This window comes from Pituophis catenifer, unplaced genomic scaffold (genome assembly GCF_029215685.1).
Source record: "Pituophis catenifer annectens isolate HBS135680 unplaced genomic scaffold, rPitCat1.0.hap2 SCAF_1, whole genome shotgun sequence".
Classification (NCBI taxonomy): domain Eukaryota; kingdom Metazoa; phylum Chordata; class Lepidosauria; order Squamata; family Colubridae; genus Pituophis; species Pituophis catenifer.
Window position 1 is genome coordinate 337,926,752 of NW_027256881.1, and position 16,683 is coordinate 337,943,434.

The following is a 16,683-nucleotide window of genomic DNA, read 5'->3' on the forward strand; positions in this document are numbered from 1 at the left end:
TCAGAGGTTGTGGGTGCTTCATCATTGGAGGTTTTGAAGAAGAGACTGGATAGTCATTTGTCTGAAATGATATAGGGCAGGGGTGGGTTCTAACCGGCTTTACTACCGGTTCTCTTTGTGCACGTGCTTTGCGCGCAATTGCCTTTTCGGTCACGCGCTTTGCATGCGATCACTGCACTCATGCTCGCTTCGCTCACCTGCGCACCAAACTTGCACTCTGCGCAAGCACGTTGCGAATCTGCCCAGATGAGGTGTGGCAATCCGCTCTGCTGCACCTCTCAGCTGGGCGAAAAAAGAGGAAATATAAGGTCGGAATAGCGCGGGGGCGGGAGGGCCCAGCTCCCGAAGGAAGAGAACCGGTTCGGTGACATAATAGCGTCACCGCTACCGGCTCGGCCGAACCGGGCTGAACCGGGAGCAACCCACCACTGGTATAGGGCCGTGGTGGCGAACCTATGGCTTGCGTGCCACAGGTGACACGCAGAGCCCGCTCTGTGGGCACGTGAGCCGTCGCCCCAGCTCAGCTCTGCCACGCATCTGTGTATGCCGCCCGCCCGCTGGTCTTCAGGTCTCTGCCGCGCATGCGCGGAGGACGGGGTGAATGTGGAGGGGTTGCATGTGCATGCATGGGGCGGGGCACATGAGAAGGCCATGTGTGTATGCACAGGGGGTGGGTTCATGCGGGGGTCCGCGTGAGCATGTGTGGGGTGGGGCCACAGGGAAGACCATAAGCAGGACAAATACAGGTAGTCCTCAACTTACGACCACAATTGAGCCCAAAATTTCTGTTGTTAAATGAGGCATTTGTTAAGTGAGCGTTCCCCCATTTTATGACCTGTCTCGCCACAGTTGTTAAGTGAACCACTGTAGTTGTTAAGTTAGTAACACAGTAGTGGAGTGAATCTGGCTTCCCCATTGACTTTGCTTGTCAGAAGGTCTCAAAAAGTGATTATTTATTTATTTATTTATTTATTTATTTATTTATTTATTTATTTATTTATTTATTTTTCAATTTATATACCGCCCTTCTCCCTAAGGACTCAGGGTGGTGCACAGCCAGAATTAAGAACATGAAATACAAATATTAAGAACAATTAAAATATATATAAATTTGGCCCAAAAATTTAAAAATCACAAACCAATTAAAACATTTAAAAAATTTAAAAATTTCTTCTTAAGCCAGCTTGCTGGAAAAAGTGGGTTTTAAGGGCACGGCGGAAGGCACTGAGGTCTTGGATTCTCCTTATCTCTGGGGGCAATTGATTCCAGAGGGTAGGTGCCCCCACAGAGAAGGCCCTCCCCCTGGGGGTCACCAGCCTACATTGTTTGGCTGATGGCACCCTGAGGAGGCCCTCTCTGTGGGAGCGCACGGGTCGATGGGAGGTCGTCGGTAGCAGCAGGCAGTCTCGAAGATAGCTAGGCCCTATGCCATGGAGCGCTTTAAAGGTGATAACCAACATCTTGAAGCGCACCTGGAAGACCACCGGGAGCCAGTGCAGCTCGCACAGGAGCGGTGTTACATGGGAGCGCCATGCTGCTCCCGTCACTACCCGCGCTGCTGCGTTCTGGACCAGCTGGAGCCTCCGGGTGCCCTTCAAGGGGAGCCCCATGTAGAGAGTGTTGCAGTAGTCAAGGCGAGAGGTGACGAGGGCATGAGTGACTGTGCACAGGGAATCCCGATCAAGAAAGGGCCGCAACTGGCGAATCAGGCGAACCTGATAAAAGGTCCCCCTGGTTACAGCCGTCAGATGTTCCTCCAAGGACAGCTGCGTATCCAGGAGGACTCCCAGATTGCGAGCCCTTTCTGTGGGGGCCAAAGACTCGCCCCCAATAGTCAGTGATGGAGTCAACTGACTATATCGGGATGCCGGGAGCCACAGCCACTCAGTCTTGGAAGGGTTGAGCTTGAGCCTGTTCCTCCCCATCCAGATCCGCACAGCCTCCAGGCACTGAGACATCACTTCAAGGGCATCGTTGGGGTGGCCTGGGATGGAGATGTACAGCTGGGTGTCATCAGCGTACTGGTGGTATCTCACCCCGAAGTCACGGATGATCTCGCCCAGCGGCTTCACATAAATGTTGAACAGGAGGGGTGAGAGGACCGATCCCTGCGGCACTCCACAGATGAGAGGCCTCGAGGTCGACCTCTGCCCCCCTGCCAACACAAACTGCGACCGGTCGGAGAGAAAGGAGGATAACCACCGCAAAACGGTGCCTCCCACCCCCAACTCTTCCAGCCGGTGCAGCATGATATCATGGTCGATGGTATCAAAAGCCGCTGAGAGATCTAACAGGACCAGAACAGAGGAGCAACCCCTGTCCCGAGCCCTCCAGAGATCATCAACCAACGCGACCAATGCCGTTTCCGTGCTGTGCCCAGACCTGAAACCTGTCTGGAACGGATCTAGATAAGATAAGATTATATGACTCTGGGGACACAGCAAACGTCATAAATATGAACCAGTTGCCAAACATCTGAATTTCAATCACATGACTATGACTAAAGTCGTCACTATGAGAAACGGTCATAAGTCACTTTTTTCAGTGCCGTTGTAACCTTGAATGGTCACTAAATGAACTGTTGTAAGTTGAGGACTATCTATATACCATAACAGTACTCCTTAATTCAGTGTTTTTCAAACTTGGCAACTTTAAGATGTACAGATAGTCTCGACTTATGACCACAATTGGAATCGGAATTTCTGCCTTAAGCCAGTGTGGTCGTAAGTCGACAATCCAATTTTATTCCATTTTACCACGGTCGTAAAGCAATTCACTACACTCATTAAGTGAACCGTGTCGTTGTTAAGCGAAACCAGCTTTCTCAATTGATATATTTTGCAGGAAAACCAGTTGGGAAGGTTGCAAATCATGATCACATGACCACTGGGAGAAGGCTGCAACCGGTTGTAAGTGCAAGCTGGTTGCCAAGGGCTTGAACTGGGATCAAGTGACCGTAGGGGGTGTACGAGTCATATTTGCAAGGACAGGTTGTAATTTAATTTTTTTTGCTGCAACTCTGAACCACCATTAAACAAACGGTTATAAGTCCAGGACTAATTGTAAGGACTTGCTAGGAGCATGGCTGGGGAATTCTGCGATTTGAAGTCCACAAATATATGGACTGCAGTAGATATTCACTTTGGTTTACAACCAGGTAATTTCCAATTCTCATTCTGATTTTTCTATCTACTATTACAAAAGAGGCCTTCTGGAAGATGCTGGCACAAAAATATAGTTTTGCAGCCATCCTGTTGTCATCAAGCCTTTCATTATACAATGAACATCTTAATATATAAAGAATTAGCTGTTTCATTCCATTTTGTCAAGTTGCTGTTGAATTCTGACACTTCCTTCCAAGGCTGCCATTAGTGTTATTTAAACGTCCAATGCATTCCTGAAAGCTGACAACATAAGTTATTATCTCTTGCTATTTCTTGAAGAAAAAAAGCAGCGGCATCAGATGCTGAAAATGGAAAACGTTTTGAGTTTTGTTTCAAAGATCCAGATCCAAAATCAATGGAGTGACACTATTTACTGTCAAATGACAATATTTATTGTCATTTGACTCTTATTTCTCTAACCTGAGTTAGTTGGCTGTCAACCAGCTGTCTTGTTTAGGATAAAGAATGCCCTACCAGGAAAACAGCTGAGATATTTCTGCCCAACAATTTGTCGATAAAGTCATCCAGTGTCAGACCTTCCAAGCAGGCCAGGTCAGGAAGGCCTGGCCACCAAAAATATCAGGAAAACTGACAGTGTTTCCTCTTCCCTCTTTCTTATACCAAAGAGAATCAAGTTGGGGCAATCTTGAGTTTCCTTCTCACTTTTTCTTGTTTGTCCAGAACATAGGCCCAAGGTACAGAAGGATCTTGACAGACTTGAACATTGGGCATTATCTAACAAAATGAAATTCAGTGGTGAAAAAAGTAAGGTTCTACATTTAGGCAGGGGTGGGCTTCAAAAATTTTAGCAAGGGGTTCTCTGCCTGGTTGCTGGGTGGGCATGGCCTAGTTGGCTCCTGCACCACGGCGGGAGGGGAGCATTATTGCCCTCCCCAGGCTCTGGAGGCTTTCCTTGAGCCTCTGGGAGAGCAAAAACACACTCCCCAGGCCCCAGAGGCCCTCTGGAGGCCTTCCCGAACTTCTGGCAGGCCCGTTTTTTGCCCTCCCCAAGCCTCCTCACGCGCCCTGCACTTACCTGCATCTAAAACGGGCTGGGTAGGAACTCCTGGGAGGGGCAGAGTGGGGTAGGAGGGGCCAGCCAGGAGTGGGATTTGAGGGTTCTCCGAACTGCACAGAATCTTAGCTAGAGGTTCTCCCGAACCCCTGCGAACCCCCAGCAGCCCACCCATGCATTTAGGCAAGAAAAACCAAATGCACAGGTAGAGTATAGGTGTTACCTGGCTCAATAGTAGTAACTGTGAGAGGGATCTTGGAGTCCTAGTGGACAATCACATAAATATGAGCCAGCAATGTGCTGCAGCTCCCAAAAAAGCCAACGCAGTCCTAGGCTGCATTAACAGAGGTATAGAATCAAGATCACATGAAGTGTTAAGACCGCTTTATAATGCCTTGGTAAAACCACACTTGTAATACTGCATTCAGTTTTGATTGCCATGTTATAAAAAATATATTGAGACTCTAGAAAGAGTGCAGAGAAGAGCAACAAAGACGATTAGGGGATTACCTAATACCTATACCTCTCTGCTGATCAGGCAACTCAGCTGGGATCTGAAAAAATGCTTTATTTATTTATTTGTTTGTTTGTTTGTTTGTTCAATTTATATGCCGCCCTTCTCTGAAGACTCAGGGCGGCTTACAATGCACTTATAGCAATAGCCTTCATTCTTTTTGCATATACCTGCTTATTAGGGCTTTTGGGCCCCCCCATAAGCGGTGTTTCTACAAAGTCAGCTTATTGCCCCCACAATCTGGGTCCTCAATTTACCTACCTCGGAAGGATGGAAGGCTGAAAAGTTTAACTTTGAAAAGTTAAAAAAAAAAAAAAGTTGGCCACGCCCACCCAGTCACATTACCCACCCACCCCCACCAAGCCACGCCCACAGAACCGGTAGTAACAAATTTTACATTTCACCCTTGCCATGGCCCAGTCACTTTCTCTCAGCCCTAAAGAGGAAACAGTGACAAACCACTTCTGAAAAGCTTTGCCAAGAAAACTGCAGGGACTTACTTCTCCGGGCAGCCTCTGAGAATCAAACATTCGACTGAACGGAAGGTTTAAATACAAAAGTGTCTTTAAACATTGTTAGTAGCCCAGAGTTATGAATTTGAGATGGGCTGCCATGTAAATTGAGATAATAAACAGGCTGCCTGAAATTGCAGAGGACATAAGGAAAACAGATTAATGTGGCCACGAGGAAGAGCCTCAGTAGAATTAGTTCTGTTCAGATTTTGATGTGCTGATTTTACTGCAAAGGTTTTCTTGCCTATTGGCGCACATAAAAACCATATTTCCTTTGCTCAGCTTCATCTGTTAAATGGCCTACATTTTGGGACTGTTTGTAAGTATTCTTAGGAAATAGCATATAGATCATAACATGCAAAGGCAATTAAAAGAATTAAAACAAACAAACAAAAAAAAAAACAGAGGAAGAGAAAAATTAAATGTATTTCACAGCAAATCTGATCTTACCACCCAAGTGGCCTTATCAACCTGCTGGCAAAACGGACTTGGCTTGTTTCCAGATCCATTTTTTTAACAAAAATCAAATCAATCATCATGCCTCCATTGCAAATTCATAAAGCAACACATCATCTTCTACTTCTAATTCCTTCACTTTTAATTCGGTATATTCTTCTTAGGTATGTATATAGGGCAGTGATGGTGAACCTTTTTGCCGTCACGTGCCAAAAGCGAGGGGAGTGCGGAGGGGTCGCGCACACGTGTGCCCACATCCACAATTCAATGCGCCTCACCCCCCTGCGCATGCGTGCACGACCCCCCCTGTGCTCCACCTGCTTTTGGCACGGTGGGCCCGCCCAAGGCTGCAGAGCCTTTTTAGGAGGCTGGGGAGGGCGAAAACAGCCTTCCCCACCCTCCCGGATTCCCTCCGGAGGCCAGAAATGGCCTGTTTCCCAACTTCCGGTGGAACAGAAAATGATGTTTTTTGCCCTCCCCAGGCTCCAGAGCCTTTCTAGGAGCCTGGGGAGGGAGAAAACGGCCTTCCCCAAGGCCTGAAAATCAGCTGGCCAGTGCGCGCATGCGCGCTGGAGCTGAGCTAGGGCAACGCTCGTGTGCCCACAGATATGGTTCCATGTGCCACCTGTGGCACGTATGCCATAGGTTCACCATCCTGGATATAGGGACTCGGTTGCAGAGGAAAAGCCACAAGAAGTAGCCACGGCGAATAATTCTCTGAAGTTACCAGTCCTCAAGAAATTGCTACATCTGCAAAAGGGATAAATATTCAGTGGCAGGACTTACAAAACATTCCGGGAAAGATTTGCTTTCCTCAGAAACAGAGGTGTGCAGCTCTTACTGGGTGTAAACAGTAAGAGTTGTAAACAGAGGTGTGCAACTCTTACTGGGTTAAGAATTACTCCAAATAGTTGAATTTGAAAAAGCAGGTACACATAGACCTCGCCTAGTGACCATTCAAAGTTACAACACATGCATCAAAAGCTACTTATGACCTGATTCTGGAGCTCCGATGGCTACACAGGCCCCCAAGATCATATGATTGCATTTCGGGTGCTTGACAACCAGCTCGCTTTTATAACTGATTTATGACTTTTCAGCCAATTTCCGTCAAAAGACACTCAGTTACATTGATTTGCTTAATAACATCAGCATTCGCTTAAAAACCGCAATGTTCTCTTAGTAGCCACTACAAAAGAATTAATGAAATCAGGTCCAGTTACGTGGCTGCCTTGACTTGATCATCATGACTTACGATAGAAATTCCAGGTTATAGTCACAAGTCAAGGACTACTTGTACAAGCCACATAAAAGTGGTTGGAGAACCCAAAGCTACAGTTGAAAGAAAAAGTATGTGAACCCCTTTGGGATTACGTGGAGTTTTGCATGAATTGGTCATAAAATGTGCTCTGATCTTCATCTAAGTCACAACAATAGAAAAACACAATCTGCTTAAAATAATACTACACAAACATTAGATGTTGCCATGGTTTAATTGAACATAACATGTAAACATTCACAGTGCAGGGAGGAAAAAGTATGTGAACCTTTAGACTTAATAACTGGTTGACCCTCCTTTGGCAGCAATAACCTCAACCAAATGTTTCCTGTAGTTGCAGATCAGACCTGCACAACAATCTGGAGTAATTTTGGACCACTCCTCTTCACAAAACTGTTTCAAGTGTAGCAATATTCTTGGGATGTCTGGTGTGAATCGCTCTCTTAAGGTCATGCCACAGCATTTCAATCGGGTTGAGGTCAGGACTCTGACTGGGCCACTCCAGAAGGCGTATTCTGTGCTGTTGAAGCCATTTTTTTGTTGAATTACTTGTATGCTTTGGGTCATTGTCCTGTTGCATCACCCATCCTCTGCGGAGCTTCAGTTGGCGGACAGATGGTCGTAGGTTTTCCTGCAAAATGTCTTGATAAACTCTGGAATTCATTTTCCCATCAATGACAACAATCCGTCCAGGCCCTGAGGCAGCAAAGCAGCCCCAAACCATGGTGCTCCCTCCGCCATGTTTTACAGTGGGGATGAGGTTTTGATGTTGGTGTGCTGTGCCTTTTTTTCTCCACACATAGTGTTGTGTGTTCTTCACAAACAACTCAATTTTGGTTTCATCTGTCCACAGTATATTTTGCCAGTAGTGCTGTGGAACATCCAGGTGCTCTTTTGCAAACTTCAAACGTGCTATATTTTTTTTGGACAGCAATGGCTTCCTCCGTGGTGTCCTCCCATGGACTCCATTCTTGTTTAATGTTTTCCTTATTGTAGATGTGTCAACAAAAATGTTAGCATGTGCCAGAGATTTCTGTAGGTCTTTAGCTGACACTGTAGGATTCTTCTTTACCTCATGAAGCATTCTGCGCTGTGCTCTTGCAGTCATTTTTACAGGACGAGCACGCCTAGGGAGAGTAGCAACAGTGCTAAACTTTCTCCATTTGTAGACAGTGTCTTACCATGGACACATGAACATCAAGGCTTTTGGAGATACTTTTGTAACCCTTTCCAGCTTCATGCAAGTCAACAATTCTTGATCGTAGGTCGAGCTCTTTTCTGCGAGGCATGGTTCACATCAGACAGTGCTTCTTGAAACGAGTAAACCCAAAACAGGTGTGTGTTTTTAAAGGGCAGGACAGCTGTCAGCAACACATCCAATGTCATCACACTGATTGGAGTCAAGGTTGGCTCACTCCTGGCTCCAATTAGCTCTTGGAGAAGTCATTAGGCTAGGGGCTCACATACTTTTTCCTCCGTGCACTGTGAATGTTTACATGTTATGTTCAATTAAACCATGGCAACTTCTAATGTTTGTGTAGTATTATTTTAAGCAGACTGTGTTTTTCTATTGTTGTGACTTAGATGAAGTTCAGAGCACATTTTATGACCAATTCATGCAAAACTCCACATAATCCCAAGGGGTTCACATACTTTTTCTTGCAACTGTAAGCTAATTAACATTATTACTTTTAATTCACTGCTAAAATTTAACATATATGCATACATGCATAATACATACATACATATTTTAGCGACCCCCAAATTTTCTATTTTCCCTTGTATGTACGTCCAAAACTCAGAAATAAGGGAAGCAGCAGATGGAAGACTTGCTGTTCCACAATCTGGAGAGACATAAGGTGTTACACTGTGCATCTGGTGATTTGCTGATTGTATAAACTATACTGCAGGTAGTCCTCGACTTATGACCACGATTGAGCCCAACATTTCTGTTGTTAAGTGAGACATTTGTTAAGTGAGTTTTGCCCCATTGTATGACCTTTCTTGCCACAGTGGTTAAGTGAATCCCTGCAATTGTAAAGTTAGTAGCATGGTTTTTAAGGCAATCTGGCTTCCCCGTTGACTTTGCTTGTCAGAAGGTTGCAAAGGGAGAATCCCACAATCCCAGGACACTGTGACCGTCATAAATACCTGCCAAGTGTCTGAATTTTGACCATATAACTTATGGGGATACTGCAACGGTCATTAACTGTTGTAAATCGTGGACTACCTGTATAACTTAATCCTGAATGGAAAGACAAATACAGGTAGTCCTCACTTAACAACTGGGACCAACAACTCTGTTGCCATGCGATGTGATTGTTAAGCCAAACGTCACATGACCACAACTTTTCAATTTTGCTTCTGGCTTTTCCATGGACTCAGCTTGCTTGATTTAGCTTGTAAAGCCTACAACATGCAAATGGTAATCACATGACTGCAGGACGCTGCGATGGTCTTCGATGCGAGGACCAGTTGTAAAGTTACTTTTTTTTAAAAAAAAAAATTTGATTTATATGCCGCCCTTCTCCGGAGACTCAGGGCGGCTTACAATGCGTTAAGCAATAGCCTTCATTCTTTTGTATATTTATACAAAGTCAGCTTATTGCCCCCACAAACTGGGTCCTCAATTTACCTACCTTAGAAAGGATGGAAGGCTGAGTCAACCTTGAGCCTTGGCGAGATTCTAACTTACAGTAATTGCAGGCAGCTGGTGTTAATCACAATGCTTTTAGTCTGCTGAGCCACCAGGCCCTACTGGTCCTACTGTAACTTTAAAATATTCATGAAGTGAGTATTGATGAACACTGACTGAATATTGATCGATCACCTGTGAGCGATCCAATAGAAAGCCATTCTTTTTGATTTCTGGCCAAAATCAACAGTCTAAAAATGATAAGTACCATAGCTCTTCTGAAATAATTCATCCTAGGCCCGTGATGGCGAATCTATGGCACGCGTGCCCAAAGTGGCACGCGAAGCCATGTCGCTCAGCACACATGGCCTTGCCTGTTTATCTTCTGGGTTTCTGGCACACATGCGTGTGCGATGATCAGCTGTCCTTCACGCGCGCGGCAGTGCCGAAAACCAGTGTGCGCATGTACGTCTGCTAGCTGATTGTCGGGTGCGCATGCACACTAGACCCCAGAGGTTTGGCTTTTCTGGAGCGTGATCCATTCGCGCACACGGCAGTGCTGAAACCCGGCCTGTGCATGCATGTCGGCCAGCTGATCATTGGCCGCGCATGCACACTAGAACCCGAGGTTTGGCTTTCCTGGAGTGTGGCCCCGACGAGCACATGCGCGCGATATTTCTGCACCTTTTCAGCACCCAGTGTCGAAAAGGTTCGCCATCACTGTCCAAGGCAATTATTACAATGGATTGTTTATCACACTAATACATGATTTGCCATTAGTATAGAAGAATATGGCTTCCAGTAAGAGAAAATCATGGCTTCCTGTCATAGGTGAAGATACAACAGGTTGAAACAGAGTCTTGTATAACTGGAGGGGGGGGGAAGGCCGTCCGTAGGCAAGTTACCTCAGACAATTCCAGGCTAGCAGGGAAGGGGAAGAGATACACCACAAACAAATCTTTTTCTCTGAGTGATGACACTTGTCATCACTCAGAGAAAAAGATTTGTTTGTTTTCAAACTTGTTCGGCAGGTTAACTGAAATGCAACTCACCTGACCTGGATAATTCACCTTCGATTTGCTAATACCATATTTCACAAATATACAAACCAGAGACAAAGGGCAACAAAATATTCTGCTATAAAATAATGCAATGGTAAAAAGGATACTGGGGAAGGATCACAGGGATGAAGAAGCTGCAGTAAGAGAGATATTGAAGAGTTTTGCCTGAACATGTTTTCATGCTTTGACAGTTAAAGTTCTTACCCCGAAAGTCTTCTAATGTTACTTAAAACTATGGATTTTAAAAATAAAATTTAAAAAAAAAAAAAAAAACTATAGGTTTGTGGAATGTTTCTTCCTTGTTTTGCTAAAATTTTTTACTTTATCAAAAAAAGAGCCCAGCACTAAACACAATAGTCCTCGACTTATAACCATAATTGAGCCTGGAGTTAAGGTTATAAGTCATTAAGGTTATATGACATTATAAGGGGTCATTAAGCGGGTCATCATGTGACCACACCTGATTTTACAACAATTTTTGCAGCAGTTATTAAGTGAACATGGCGGTAAAACGAATGCCACGGATGTTAAGCAAACCCATTATCTGCAATGGGCATTTTTTGCTGGAAACCAGAAGTAAACAGTTTCTGGCAAAAAAATGTTGTAATTTTTGGTTGTGTGACCATGGGACACTGCAAACAGTTGTAATTGTTGCTCAGTGCCCAGAATAGAATTAATGAATGCGCCATGGGTGACACACAGTCACTGGAACTTCGAATCTCCGTCGTAAGTATATTTTTGGTGTCTGTTGAAACTTCAAGCAGTCGCTAAGTAACCAGTCTTAAGTCAAGGACTACCTGTAAACTCCTAACAGTACAGCCAAACTACACCCCAGAAACCATTCAATGAATGATTCCCATCTACACAAACCATTGTGAGCATCATATTAGGGACTGCCTCTAAATAAATAAAAACTCCCTGTAGTCCCTATTTGGGGTACAGTCAGGGCAACTGGATGGAGCTGAGTCTTTACTGTCTGGATGCCCTTCCTGATGCCTACTCGGAGTTCTCAGCAGATGTTTTTTGTCTGTGCTCTAGGAGATAAAGGTCTCTCACTACCTAGGATTGAACTCTCAACCTTTCATAGTGAACTTTCATCACTAGGCTACCACACTGCACAGGGACTGCCTCTAAATGCTCTTCTAAAAAGCACAGTGCAGAGCAAAAGCAACACCTTATTACAATCTCATATTTATGCATCGATCTGATAACGGCAAATGACAAGACTTGCAGAAGACAGATTACACCTGCCAGCTGAGACATAGATTCTAGGATAAAATTGAGCACAGAAACAGAATGGCCTGACACGTTCTCCAAATCAACTCAGAACACCAAAGAGGAAAGGTTATTTATATTTCGCTACTAGTTGCAGAAAACCTACCAATTTACTATGGATCCGTGATGGCGAACCTATGGCACACATGTGCCTGAAGTGGCACGCGGAGCCATGTCGCCTAGCACGCATGGCGTCGCCTGTCCCTCTTCTGGGTTTCTGGTGCGCATGCGCGTGTGATGATCAGCTGGCCTTTTTGCATGCGGCAATGCTGGAAACTGGAACAGCTGGTCTTTCGTTTTCCTACATGAGCATGCGTGCCAGCCAGCTGATCGTCGTGCCTGCATGCGCGCCAGAAACCCAGAAGAGTAGCTGGCTGAAACTGGAAGTTCATTTTAGGGCACGCGCATGCATCTTAACCAGTAGTGAGTTTCAAATCCCGTCGCTACCGGTTCGCTCGTGGACAACGCGCTCGCACGCAACACTTCCGCGCATGTGCAGAGATGTCCGGGCGAGTGGGCGGAGCCTCCTGCCGCCGCCGCTATCGGTTCCCCTGATCCGGTGCGAACCGGTAGCAACCCACCACTGATCTTAACGTTCCCGAGATTGAAAAACACTGCCGTAGATTGCCATAAAATCCTGGTGAACTTCATGCTATCTCAGATTTTCAAGAAAAAAAGAACGTTTCTGCAATCATAAATAGATATTGCTTTATACCTAACAGCCCGCAGGCTCTGACATCACAATCTTTCGGTCTATACTACAGCTCAGGTTTGAGTAAATCCAGCAACCTAGAATTGAAAAGAGCCATTTAGGCCAGTGTTGTTGTTTTTTTTCAAATTTGGCAACTTTAGAATATGTGGACTTCAAGTCTCAGAATTCCCCAACATGGGGAATTCCCCAATGTGGGGAATTCTGGTAGTTGAAGTCCACATACTTTAAACTTGCCAGTTTGAAAGCCACCGATCTAAACTTTGAATCCAATACATTGCTCAGATGAGTAACCCAAATTCAAGAATCCTTAGCAGATGGTTCTACCCTTCGCCTGAATACTTCCAGTGAAAGTAAGCCCACTCTCTATGATTCATTGGTTCCACTGCCAACATGCTCTTCCTGTTTTTTTCAAACCATCAATTTCTATAACTTGGGATCCCTGTTCTGAATCCTATACTTTAGAATGAGAAAGAATAAATTTTCATCTTTTTTTTTGGGGGGGGGGGGGTTTCAAATATTTTTCAAATATAGGTAGCCCTGGACTTACAACCGTTCGTTTAATAACTGTTTGAAGTTACAACGGCACTGAAGAAAGTGACTTATGACTGTTTTTCACACTTATGACCGCTGTAGCATCCCCATGGTCACATGGTCAAAATTCAGATGCTTGGCAACTGACTTATATTTATGACGGTTGCCGTGTCCGGGGTATATGTGATCCCCTTTTACGAACTTTTGACCAGCAAACTCAACGGGGAAGACAGATTCACTTCAAACAACTGTGTTGCTAACTTAACAACTGCAGTGCTTCACTTAACAACCGTGGCAAGAAAGGTATTAAAACGGGGCAAAACTCACTTAGCAACTGTCGCGCTTAGCAACAGAAATTTTGGGCTCAATAGTGGTTGTAAGTCAAGGAGTGCTTGTACCTCAAGGGAAAATGCATGTTTTGTGGGAGACTGCATCCTCGCTTTGCATCTGTTGAGTTGTTTGACCTGAAAGCAAATTAGTGAAAAAAAAAAAAGGAGAAGGGTCTTTACACACTTCCTGTATTGTTTTTCACTACTATAAATGAATGTGTTTAAAAAACAAAAGACGACTATCCTATCCTTCACACTCTCTCTTGTGAGTCCCTCTCTTTAAAATGAGGTTTAGATAAAAGAAAAGCTTTTCTATTCTTATAAAGGTCTTAATATACTACTTCAACTTCAAATGCAATGAAAGTCTGTTAGCGTTCAGGGCCTACAGTAGTCTGTATCCAAGACGTGTTATCTTTATAATGGGACGTTCCAGGGGTGAAATCCAGCAGGATCTGACAGGTTCTGGAGAACTGGTAGCGGAAATTTTGAGTGGTTCGGAGAACCAGCAAATGCCACCTCTGGCTGGTCCCAGAGTGGGGTGGGAATGGAGATTTTGCAATATCCTTCCCCCAGGAGTGGGGAAGGAATGGGGATTTTGCAATATCCTTCCCCTGGAGTGGGGTGGGAATGGAGATTTTGTAGTATCCTTCCCCTGCCACGCCCACCAAGCCACGCCCACAGAACAGGCAGAAAAAAAAAATTGAATTCCACCACTGGGACGTTCTGCTAACCATTCAGTATTCTTCCAGCACACTATTGATATTTAGGGGCACATCCCTATGACAGAGGTGGGGAACTATGGCCCCTTTATGACTTGTGGACTTCAACTCCCAGAATTCATCAGCCAACATGGCTAGCTCAGGAATCCTGAGCGTTGAAGTCCACAAGTCATAAAAAGGCCATAGGTTTCCCCACCCCTGCCCTATGAGAATGAATTCAAAATTCCAACAATTTTATCCATCTTTTAAAATGCCATATGTAAACCATTACGTTGAAGAGAATGCCAGGGGATTGGTAAATATTGAAGGACTGGATTAGGACCAAGTTAAGGTCTACCCTTAGCTCTGGAAGTTCATTAAGTGAGCACGGGTCATGCACTAACTCTTAGTCTAATTAATTACTCCGTGGGGAAGTAATTGTGGGGGGGGGAGAATTGGGAGGAAAGAATGATATTTAAACTCACAGAATTCCTAATCAGTGGAAGACGGCACTAATTGAGGGTCGCCCCAAGGATCTAAAGCTTGGTTTAGAACAGGGGTGTCAAACTCAAGGCCGGGGGGCAGGATTTGGCCCGCGGGGTGCTTAGATCTGGCCCGTGGGGCCACCCTGGAAACAGCAGAGGACCGGCCTGCGGTGCCTCTATCAGCGAAAACAGAGCTCCTCTATTTTCACCGGCAGAGTTGCAGGAAGCCGTCGCAGCCAAAAATGGAGCTTGGGAGCCCGTTTTCTCTGGCAGACTGCTCGGGCCACGAGGAGTATGTTATTCACAAAAATGTGCTCCAGTTTGGTCTAGTACAGGGCTGTCAAACTCAAGGCCTGCAGGCCAGATCTGGCCCGTGGGGTATTTAGATCTGGCCTGCGGGGCCACACTGGAGACAGTGAAGGACAAGCCCACGGCGCCTCTGCCAGCGAAAATGGAGCTCTGGAGGGCCGTGCACAGCCCTCCTGAGCTCCGTTTTAACTAGCAGAGGGTTGCAGGAGGCCGTCAAAGCCGAAAATGGAGCTCGGGAGCCCGTTTTCGCTGGTACAGCACTAAGGCTATCACATGCGCACCCAACACAAGTGAGGTCGAGCTGGCCAAGTCCACCCTGGGCCCTCCCGAGGTCAAACACAACCCTGATGCGGCCCTCAATGAAATCGAGTTTGACACTCTTGGTTTAGAACAATATTCCTCAACCTTGGCAACTTTCAGATTTACAATTGCCAAGGATGAAACACCCTGCTTTAGAATCAAAGTTTATTCACCCCATTCCTTAAGCAAACACGTTATTGTTCTCAGATTTTTACTGTTCATGTTATTGCTGGTTCTCCACAGCACTGCAACTGTCCCAAAGTTTTCTTTTTTTTAAAAAAAAAATCAGAATTCAAATTCACCTGAGGAGATTTGCTCTGCCCAGTATCTAGTAACCCCAGTCTTGGTTTTAACCTGGTTACATAGGAGTTACACAACATGAAGATGGGTGGGAACTCAGATAAATATCAACACAGGAATAAAGAAATCCAAGCACATGAATAAATGAAGTACCAAATTATTTATGTCCCACCTTTATTATTTTTACAAGGTGGTGAATATATCCCACACACCTTCCTTCTCCTATTTTCCCTAGAACAACAACCCTGTGGAGGTGGGTTGGGCTGAGAGAGAAGGACTGGCGCATAATCTCTCAAGAAGCTTTCGTGCCTAAGGCAAGCCTAGAACTCTCATTTTTCCTAGAATGATTGGCCTAAAATCATCCAGCGCCTTTTATGCCCAAGGCAGGACTAGAAGTCCAAGTCTCCCGATGATTGGCCCAAAGTCACCCAACTGGTTTTCATGGCTAAGGCAGGACTTGAACTCACAGTCTCCCACTTTTTAGCCTGGTGTCTTAACCACTAGACCAGGAGTGTCAAACTCGATTTCATTGAGGGCCACATCAGCGTTGTGTTTGACTTCAGGGGCCGGGGTCGGCATGGCCAGGGTAGGCATGGCCAGCTCAACGTCACTCGTGTCGGGAATGCCTGTGGTGGCCTGAGCATTTTGCCATTGAAATTGGGCTCCCGAGCTCCATTTTCGGCTGTGACGGCCTCCTGCAACCCTCTGCTAGCGAAAATGGAGCTCAGGAGGGCTGCACGCGGCCCTCCTGAGCTCCATTTTTGCTGGCAGGGGCACTGCGGGCTGGTCCTTTGCTGTCTCCAGTGTGGCCCCACGGGCCAGATCTAAGCACCCCAAGGGCCAGATGCGGCCCGCAGGCCTTGAGTTTGACAGCTCTGCACTAGACCAAACTGCAGCACTTTGCTTTTTTGCGGATAGCATACTACCTTGGAAGAAGAGTGTCCTGCCTTCATTCCGCTTAGAAGGGGATGCAGGCCTGAGCTGGTAAATATTTCTGTAGATGAGTAATTTTTGCAAGCTCATTTTCAACATTAGTTACACATTCTGGTAAATATTCAATACGATCTGTAATTTTTTTTTTTCTTACATGCTGGAATTCTTGCAGAGA

The 16,683-nt window shown here is 45.5% G+C and overlaps 1 protein-coding gene across 1 annotated transcript in view; it reads right to left on the bottom strand.

Moving 5' to 3' along the window:
• The window catches only part of SLC25A42 (solute carrier family 25 member 42), a 44,844-nt gene that overhangs the window by 22,571 nt on the left and 5,590 nt on the right, over positions 1-16,683 (bottom strand). The window lies entirely within an intron of this gene.